The 10,948-nt window shown below is 40.6% G+C and overlaps 1 long non-coding RNA gene across 1 annotated transcript; it reads left to right on the top strand.

Moving 5' to 3' along the window:
* The first annotated feature begins 815 nt into the window (after positions 1-815).
* On the top strand, positions 816-5,796 carry LOC111948986. Its single transcript, XR_002874987.1, has 2 exons — positions 816-4,958; positions 5,548-5,796. It is a non-coding gene; the product is annotated as an uncharacterized LOC111948986 (long non-coding RNA).
* The last annotated feature ends 5,152 nt before the right edge of the window (positions 5,797-10,948 follow it).

The following is a 10,948-nucleotide window of genomic DNA, read 5'->3' as shown; positions in this document are numbered from 1 at the left end:
CCCTCACTGTGCATTCTCATGCCCCCCTAGTTAGAGCTGCATGTGACAAATTGAAGAAAGTAATCCACTATTTTTTTTATTTAAGTGAAGACTTTCTGTTGTTTTTATTTCCATAGCAACCATTTTACTTTTTGGTTTCGTGACAGATAGGTCGATGTGAATTTTACAAGAATCTGCAAAAGTAAACTGTTGGGTTTCCTTGGCAACAAAGGTTATTTTGTAAATCATGCCCCCATTCCTAATTTTGGTCATACCGCATGTCACATAATTTCACTGAGCCTGATCCAAAGAATCATGTATATTTAACATTTACAGTATTCCATTAAAAAGTGGTAGAGCAATAGTGGAACAACATGTTTGCAAGCTCGCCACTCTAAGGCAAAAATCCATAAAATCCACACATTTTATTTGCAAAAAAAATAATAATTCATTCTTTAAAATCAAAGACTGTAACACAAATTAATTCATGACCAAATCGGAAATAATATCGGCAACAGTCAGTAGTTAAAAAATAGGAAAGAATGCCCTTTTTAGGATTTGGCTAAAAACGTCATAATCACTATAAAAATCTTTGAAAACAGATCAGAAGATGATCAGAAGGCGACTTCAAATTTGGCATGCCCTCAGTAATTAGGGCAGATTTATACCTAGCCACTTGATGAGCTGTGAGTCGTACTGATATGAGTTAATTTGGAGCTTAAACAGCATCTAGATATATTGGTTCCACTTTTTATTAATAAGGCAGCAACATGTTTTAGCAATATTCACAATATTTTGCTGAAATTTAAAAAATGTGAAAGTATATCTGCAGGAAATCGTATTTATGGGATTCATCTTGGAAACTCTGTTGTTTTACTGTAAATGTTAAAAAAACAAGGACATTTCTGAACAATTTTTACATAGTTTTTTTTACTTGGTAGTTTAAAAATATACATGCAACTAAATGAAAAGAGCATCCGTCATGAAAACAAGATCTATTTAATAAAAGTGCAAAATTGTTACAAGCAGAATAAATTAGAATAAATATACATTTTTTATATAAATGATGATTGATGGATCTCAGTCATTGTGGGAAGGACCAATCTATATAAAACAAATAGAATATTGTCAGTTTATATATACAGTATACTGTGTGACGTAAGTTCAGTGTGATCACCTGCACACCCACCTTGTGTCTCCTCCATGTTCCTCCAGCCGCAGACCTTAAGGGCAGCAAGCTCACTAAGTAGCCAGCTAATTAGCTAATAAGCTGCTAATCAAATTGGCAGCTGGCAGCTCTTCAGAGGCTCAGGGCCGGACCGCCAGCATCTGCAATCGTCCTCTGGGCCGCGACCCGTCTGATACCCGAGCTAAGGGCTCCACGGTCCTCCGCCCATGTGGCACTTTTCTCCTTTCACGGACGCGTCTGATAACAAGCCTCTGACCGAAATGAAATGTCTCTTTAAATGTTTACAGTAAATGAGACACACACACACAGACTGAGACACAAACACAACTTGCCTCTATAGCACAGGGCTCTCCTCGCCTCACCAATTAGGCCTCTAATTTGGCTAATGGAGCATTAATGGAGAAAGAGGCCGCTGAAGACCCAAGCTCAGCACAATGTCCTCCAAGCCACACACTCACACACACACACACACACACACACACACACACCCCACACACACACACACACACACACAAACACAAAGTCAAACACAGATTAGATGGAACTAATAACAGAATCACAATGGCTCTCTCTGGAGACAACGAGCACAACAAAAACGCCAAGAAAAGTCACTGATATTTGTTTAAAATTCCACAGGAACCTTAAAATATGCTTTTTAAGCCATTTTGGTTATCTTAATAAGGACCAGGATTTTGATCCCCACTCCGAAATTGGTCCCCATTCCGTGACTGTGTAAACAGATTGTTGTCCTCACAATGGGATAAAACCAACACACACACACAAAGTCAAACACAGATTAGATTGAACTAATAGCAGAGTCACAATGGCTCTCTCTAGAGACGATGAACGAAAACCCCAAGAAAAGTAACAGATTGTCATTTGTTTATTTCTTGATTATAAACCCAAACCCATGAAAACTAGATGGAAACAATCATTTCAGAAGAAGTGCTAAAGAATATTTGGATCATTGACCTCCGGATGAGATGGCAGCAGATTATCTGTGCTGCTCTCAGAAGTATTTCCCAAAGTGACCTTCATCAAACCGAGACGATGTTTGAGGCCACATACCAGCCTTCTGCTGCATTTTCTAAAGCTTATTAAATCAATGAAACTCTGAGCTTACGTTTGATCAAACTCATCAATTAGGGATCCAAACCTTCAGCTCACAAAGTACGTTACTGTTTTTTGTTTTTCTACAATCTTTTCGACAACTTTTAGTTGCTCAGGAATTTAGCGAAATTTTGCAACGTTTGTCATCAGAAATGAAAGACAAAAGACTTTTCACTACTGTAACATCAGGATTCAAGAAGGTTGAACTGTTGCATTGTTCAACATCTTTACAAATATTTCAAAATCTTCACAAAATTTTTGAAATGTGCCCACGTTTGAATTTATTTTTTACATAATGGAAGTCAGTAAAGAGGAGCCCTGACTACCTCGCCTTTGAAAAACATTTATCTTCAATGAGGACATTTGATCACACATGTAATAATCATACACTGTAGATGTTTACTACTGATCATGATATGCACCTGCACCTGTTGATATATGGGTCTTAGCAGGACGTCCCTGATCCAGTTATTTACGCCGTTCAGCTTTGCCACTGTTTGTTAAACTTTTCTCACGGACGCCCCAGTTTGCACGCGTTCAGGCTAACCTAAGAATTGCCTTATATTTTCTACCAGTTTGAGCTCAGACTGATTTAAACAACACCTTTATTTGGTTGTGTACATTTCCATAAATCAACAAAAACAGGAGATTTTACCCAATATCTTAAGCCTGGGAATTGAAAGGTAAGAGAAAGTAGAAAAAAATGCCTGCCCCTTTTACACAAGAGTGAAAAAAGCTAATAATAAATATTTAGTGTCTATATAGAATATAGACAATAGAAAAGGCAGTGTCATATCTCTAGATTTGGGTAAATTTGAAATTAAGCAACATATTCACTGATTTTTTCTTTTTGTAGCAGCTCTTGTCTAACAACGTTTCTTTAGCTGATTGTTTTACATTTTTCCAAACCTTGACTCTTTGAATTTAAACTCATCTTTTATGTGTTTTTATCCTGAATTTTAAATTCCAAATCATCAATTATAATGCTAGATTGTAAAGTTTAACACCCAAATGGTGTTTTTCACATGTTTCTTGTGATAGAGGACACACTCTATGATAAGAAAATTAAGCTTAAAATGACATCTCTTAGTATTTCTTTAATTAAATCGTCGTGAATAAGAAGCTGATTTTTAAAAAAGGCTCCCTGCTCCGAGCTCTCAGCAACAAGGAGGGGAATGGGGGCGGAGTTTCTTTGCACCACCAGTCCCACCCACAACTGAATTTCTAATGAACTCCTGTCGCTCTGCAGAAACTTTGTCCTTGAAAATATCAGATTTTTAGAATTTGGCTAAAAACGTCATAATCATAACTAAAAGACTTTGAAAAAAGATCAGACAGCAACACATTTCAACAATATTCACAATATTTTGCTGAAAATTACAAAAATGGGAAAGTATATCTGCAGGAAATTTTATTTATGGGGTTCATTATTGGAAACTCTTTTTTTTACTATAAATGTAAAAAAAACTTTTTACAAAGTTTTTTTTTTTAAATGAAATTATGATTTTCCTGTAACCCCATGGATTTCTACGTCACCACTGATTGTTGACGGGTTAAGATGAATGAATATTAACATAAAGGACGAAGGTGAGGACACACCCACATGCACTCGTTAACAGAAGCAGACAGCATGGGAACACGGGAACCGCAGCTGGGAAGACGACCGGCATGGCGCCGCTCTAGTGCCTCTTATCGAACACCCACAAGACGCACATGCTGTTCTTCTTCTGTATGTGAGCAGAACCGCATCGGATTCTCCAAACACGGATGACCTAGACCTTTGCTTCATCCAACATTCATCAGGAGGAACGTTTGTGTCTTTTAGAGACCAGTCTGAGTGTAAACCCGGCATTTTAAACATCTGTGAACAGCTTTCATGCAGAACGTTGTGCTGCAGCTGAACTCCCATCATGCCGTGCTGTGGAGGAGTTTCCAAGGCATGACGGTGCTGGCGACAGCCATATCTGACTCCATGACCCTTTTCATGTCTGCCGCTCACAGCTGAATCTCCCTTTCACACACAAAGACACACACACACACAACCTCCCCACAACTGCAGATAGTGTCACTTCTGCAGTCTCCAGGCCTTTGATAAGGAGAGCCCACGAGCAGAAAACGGGGGGAGTGGTGAGCGTTAAGGGCGGGCCTGCGAGTGCAAACCCAGAGAGGGAGCATGCAGTCGTCCTAATCTCCAGGCCGGCTCCACAAACACCGCTGTGGCCTCGCAGGCACGGATCCCGGGCAACGTCACGCAACGCAGCCGCCATCGCTGCTGCTGCTGCTCACCCACAGGCAGATTAGGCTGGGCGCTGCGATGATGTCATCTGATGGAGTCTGAAGGGAAAAGCAGTGAAAACGACTGTGATGCTTCTGTAACCCCTTGGCATCAGACAAGCCATCAGACTAACTGTGAGCACCTGGCCCCGCCCTTATTGTGAGAGGCCTGGTGTGTATATAAGTTCTTGGTCAGCTGGTGCACTTCCTGCTTGCTGCTTGCTACTTCCTGCTTCCTGTTTCCTGCTTCCTGTTGGCTGCTTCTTGCTCTCAGCTGTTGCTGCTGCTGTGGCCACACCAGGACGCCTAAAACATATTACGAATAATACGAACAAAAACGAACATATTTGGACACCTCAGCATTTACCTTTGGACACTAACTAACCCCAAAGAGACCTGCTCATTGGTGAGTTTTTGCGGTCGCGACACCGAAACCAGAAAAAAGCTTTATCATAGTCACAGAGCTAAGCTAATGCTGCCTCACCTTTGAGACTTTGTTTTATTTAATGGTTCTTGTTTGGTTTGTTTTTGAATTCAAGCCGAAGCAATTTTGTTAAGTCGCTTTCCTCCTTTTGTGTTAATTGAACACTTTGAACTGTTACTTTTATTTCCATGATGCCAAAATGGCCACTGTCTTTGAATTAGATAATGGAATGAAAAACCATGTTGCGCAACATTTGAAATTTGAAAGCTTAATTTGTTTAAAATTATTCTACTTTGATTAATAATGGGATAAAATTAATTGGTAACTTCAGAGTACATTTTTGATTTAAAACTTTTATCCACTTACCTTGAACCTTGATATGGAATTGTTTGACTTGTGTACACACTTTGAATTCTATTTGAAACGGTTATTTGATTTTTTGATAAGAATATTGTTTCTCTTGTTTTTACTTTCTACAATGATGATTAATCTGACCTATCAGTATACCCAGTGAAATGACTGTGGCTTGTTTTTGTTCAATTCTTGATTTGTTTTTTCTGACCCTTTCTAGGTCAGGTTTTTGTTATGTATTCTTTGATCTACAACTTGATGGCGAGCTACCCAAATCTGAGATCCTGATACTTCCACCCTCAATAACAACTCCTCACCTGCAGCAAACCTCAACTACATCCCAACCAATAGACTTTTGGAAACCTCTCAATAGGACTCAGACCCATATCCCGGTTCCTTTTGTTGTTGTTCTTTTGTATTGTTTAAATGTCTATTTTCTGTTAATACAATCGATTGCCTTTTACTTTCATCGCTGTCTTGTTTTCATTTACATACTTTGGGCTCCCTGAGACGAATTCTGATTATTGCGTCTAGTCCCATAACCTGAGAAGCGTTACACTTCTGTGAAAACGAGAAGAAATGACTTAAAAACAAAAGTGTTTTGCAGGTTTTAAGTGAATTTGAACTGTTAGCCTTTCTGCTTATTAGAGGACAACAGACAATAGTTAGTGAAATAACAGACAACTGAGAAGTTTGACTCAAGAGAATGCATATTAAAAATGAGGCAACGTGGACCTAAAAGTAAGAGGGAAGTAGATGACGGGTGTAGGTGTGGTAGAGATTTTTAATTCACCCCCCCCCCCCCCCAATCCTGCAGACTGTACAAGGAGCTGTTAGTGTTGGTCACGTGGCTTGTGCACTCTCCTCGCCACAACCTGACTGTTAGAAATGAGGAAATTGGATAATCAGAGTGTAGTTTGTGTGCGTGTGGCGTTTGTGCACGGTCCGTGAGGAGCCGGAACGCTCACTTAAAGGCCGTGTCACAGCCATTAAAAGTTGGGTCTTTCTTTATACATGAGTGACATATGTCATGTATGTTTCTTGCGTTCGTCGTTCATTGATGCACACAGATGTCCGTCGAGTGTTTTAGCTGACGGGTCTTTACGTGAATTAAGAATTATGCAGTTTATGCGTAATTATCATAGTTTATTCATAATTATTATGTAAATCTTACACAATTGTGTTCCACGTATTTCTAATGGATGTACGCATATAACCCCTGATGCATGTCTTTTGTATCACATATACGGCGCATATATCACATCCAAATTACGTAATTGAATCGCGCACGGTTCATATTATACTCTGGTTTACGTGTTCTTGGTTTATTCATGGTTTATTTGTACTTCTGTGTTTTTAACGTGGTTCATCCGTGATACATTGGGGAAAAGGATTTAATATTTTATGAAAAGAGCTGCTGGAAAACAATTTTCTTGTGCACTGCTGACAATAAAAAGGTCTGATTTTGAAAACTCTTCTAAATTATTTCACATTTATTCACGTATGACCATTTTCATCCACACAATACGTGCACAATGTCCCCGTAGGCTGTGGGACACGAGCTATACAACGTTTAGACCAGGGGTGGGCAATTAATTTGACTGGCGGGCCACATAGGGTTATAAAATTGGATTGAAGGGCCGGAACACTGGCAGATGCGTGGAGTAAGAAAGACATAACATGGAATCTGGAGGAAAACATTTGGATTGAAAATTATATTTTAAAAACTTTTGTTCTCATTTTAGAGCCAATTGCACCAACGGCTTGATGTACCTCGTTTAAAACTGGGAGAAATGCTGCGTTCAGGTGGTTTTTGAATGATGGGAAGAATGAAAAACAACAGATCTTCAAACACCACTGATGCTAGAGCGGAGTCCCCAAACTTTTTCTTGTGAATAACACAAAAACTCCTTTTCTTTAAACTTCTTTTATCTTTCTTTTATTGTAAAGCCCTATGATAAAGTTTTACTAATTCATGATCCTTTTAATAAAATAAATAACACTATTTATGAAATAAAAAATCACCAAATAACTCTCTCTGAGAAAAAATATACTGATTCATTAAAAAACCAATACATCGTGGATCCTCTACCGCCATTTTCCCACTGAGACTTTGAAGATACGGCTCCTCACACGTCTCACAGTTTGCACTGAAACTGAGACTGAAACTGTCCTGCACGTCTGTTTCTCATCCAGTAATAATGAAAAGCTAATGTCTATGTCTTCTGCTGCAGCTATACATATATTTGCGTTACCTTTGTACCAGTACAGAGTTCCCTCGTTTATTACAGGAGTTACGTTCTAAAAATAACCCGTGATCGGTGAAATCCACGGAGTCTGATTACAGACGTTTATGGCAGTAAAACTCCTCACTGTTCACTTTCTACATTTTTCTCACACAGACATGAATATTTTCACCTTTTCTCTTGTTTAAATTCTCAAGCCTTCATAGAAATTAGGTCCAGGATCTTAGAATGAAAACAAAAATCTGATCGATCACAGATTTCTGATCTGGTGAGATCCGTGTTTCTGTACAGGAGACATGGAGGAGATTAACTGACCAGGTCTCCAGCCAATCAGGACACAGAACAGGGTGCACTTTTAAAAAAAAACAGCATAATCGCTCTAAAAGAATCAGCTAAACCAGGAAAGATGAACTGTGACGTAGAAAGGAAAGACTGTCTGAAGCTTTCTGGTCAAATCCACTGAAATCCTTTAGAAAGCCTGGCCGCTCAGAGCGTTCCCTGCTGCCTAGAGCGTACATCATCTGCATGTAAAAGTCTTAACATCTTATCTGACGCTGCATTCCTTTAAACATATTATTATTGTCTACACTTGATTTCTCATTGGAAGGAAAACAAGAGCTCCCACTGCGGCTTCTGCTGCGACTGTGATTGGTCTGAACCGAGCCCAGCGCTGGCAGAAGCAGATAAGGGCCAGAGCCAGACCAAATAAAGACCAACAGTCTGTTAACATTCCTCGCGTTTCCCGATATCCCTCCACCACACACAGACACGTTCTCCTGAGGCCTCAGGAAACCGCTAACATGGTTTTTGACTTCTAATTCCAGTGCGACGTTGTTGAGGTTGGCAAGTCTACGGCCAACCGGGCGGCAAACGTTCATAAAAAATGACCCTTTCCTCAGCATGAGCACAGAGGATGGACCCAATAAAACTCATCACTGGTTACAATGCATCTAAGAAATGAGGTTTTCTTGACCTGCTAGAGAAACAATTTCATTTGAGGGACCCTGTGAAAAGCGTGGTAATGATTTTCTTTTTCCTGTTCTCTAGTGGATCCACACAGATCCTGGAAAGGAAATGTCATCTGCTGTTGGTAATTCTAGAAATGTCAGCATTCTGCTGTCAGACACGTGTGATGGAAATGGCAGGTCAAACTCACGGCAACGACTGAAGTGCTGGCTGACAGGACCGTCTTGTCAAACGTAGTGGGTTCTCTGCAGTATTTACTAAAAATAACCCACAAGGTACTTCTAGGAACATCATTCTGCTTCTTCATCCACAACATACGAAAACGGACACCATGAACTGACGTCCACAGCACCAGTGGAAAACGGTATTTCATCATATAGATCAGGGCTGGCCAACCCTGGTCCTCAAGAGCCCTAACCCTTCCTGGTTTTCAGCTCTCTCTGGACTGCTTGATGCTGACTACCTAAACCAGGTTTGTTCAGTCAATCAGGATGTGGAATCACCTGAGTCAGCTAATCAGCAGCAAGCTGGTCAGGGAGGACTGGAAGTCAGGCAGAGTTTTGGCTCTTGAGGACCACGGTGGACCAGCCCAGATCTACACACTCTGCTGACTGCAAGATCAAGTCAATATAAACATGGGTTGTTTCCAAATTCCTTCACTACTCACTACTTAGATCTCTATATAGGGCCTTTGTCATTTTGTCGGGGTGTTCGAATCCACAATTCTAAAATCCACTACACTAGAAATTTCCCAGAAGTCCAGCTGACGTCAGGTTTCTAAAAAGGCGAGAGAGAAGCCTTTACGAGTCTTTAAGTGGGTGTCCATTTTTTTAATCTTCCACTTTAACCTTTGAAGGTAAAGTTTATCTTCATCTTCATCTGTTGCTGCTTTCAATTTTATGTGTTCACTAGATTTCATATAGGAACCATTAAAATGTGATGTAGTTGTGTTAACCCATAATGTGGAAGCTTAAGAATCAGACGCCAACTTCAGCCTCGTCCGACTTTAAAGGTATGATGGATAAAAAAAAGATTCCTATTTTAAGCGTAGTATTATGATAGTAAATGTGAATCTACAGTTTGAACAACTTTATTAGCAGCAGATGCCATTGAAGTGCAGACTTTCAGCTTTTATTCCATGGGTTGAACAAAAAGATTGCATAAAAATGTGAAAAACTAAAGCATTTTTTAAACACAATCCCTTCATTTCATGGGTTGGTACGTAATTGGACAATTGAAATAACTGAAAAAAAAATGGTCATTACTATTATTTGGTTGAAAGGAAGGAGGAGGAAGAAGGCTTAGCCAGGCTTAGGAAGAAGGTGGAGATCTGTGAGCAGCAGTATGGTCTCATGCCCCGTAAGAGCACCACTGATGCCATTTTTGCTTTGAGAATGTTGATGGAAAAGTACAGAGAAGGTCAGAAGGAGCTGCATTGTGTGTTCGTAGATTTAGAGAAGGCGTATGACAGGGTGCCGAGGGAGGAGCTGTGGTACTGTATGAGGTCGTCTGGAGTGGCAGAGAAGTATGTCAGAGTAGTTCAGGACATGTATGAGAGAAGTATGACGGTGGTGAGATGTGCTGTAGGTCAGACAGAGGAGTTCAAGGTGGAGGTGGGACTACACCAAGGATCAGCTTTGAGTCCTTTTTTGTTTGCTATGCTGATGGACAGGCTGACAGACGAGGTCAGACAGGAATCTCCCTGGACAATGATGTTTGCGGATGACATTGTAATTTGCAGTGAGAGTAGAGAGCAGGTGGAGGAACAGCTAGAGAGGTGGAGGTTTGCTCTGGAAAGAAGAGGTATGAAGGTCAGTCGTAGTAAGACAGAATACATGTGTCTGAACGAGAGGGATCAAGGTAGAAGCGTTAGGTTACAGGGGGCTGAGGTGAAGAAGGTGCAGGAGTTTAAGTACTTGGGGTCAACAGTTCAGTGTGATGGGGATTGTGGAAAAGAGGTGAAGAGGCGAGTGCAGGCAGGTTGGAGCGGTTGGAGGAAAGTGTCAGGAGTGTTGTGTGACAGAAAAGTGCCAGCAAGACTCAAAGGAAAGGTGTACAAGACAGTGGTGAGACCAGCTCTGCTCTATGGGTTAGAGACGGTAGCAGTGAGACAGAGACAAGAGGCTGAGATGGAGGTAGCAGAGATGAAGATGTTGAGGTTCTCCTTAGGAGTGACCAGGTTAGACAGGATAAGGAACGAGTACATCAGAGGGACGGCTCATGTTGCCTGTGTTAGCGACAAAGTCAGAGAAGCCAGACTGAGATGGTTTGGACATGTTCAGAGGAGGGATAGTGGATACATTGGTAGAAGGATGTTGGAGATGGAGCTGCCTGGCCGGAGGGCAAGAGGACGGCCAAAGAGGAGATATATGGATGTCTTAACAGAGGACATGAAGTTGGCTAACGTTA

This window comes from Oryzias latipes, chromosome 16 (assembly GCF_002234675.1).
Source record: "Oryzias latipes chromosome 16, ASM223467v1".
Classification (NCBI taxonomy): domain Eukaryota; kingdom Metazoa; phylum Chordata; class Actinopteri; order Beloniformes; family Adrianichthyidae; genus Oryzias; species Oryzias latipes.
Note: the sequence above shows the minus strand (reverse complement) of the source record. Positions and strands in the feature narration are given on the sequence as shown.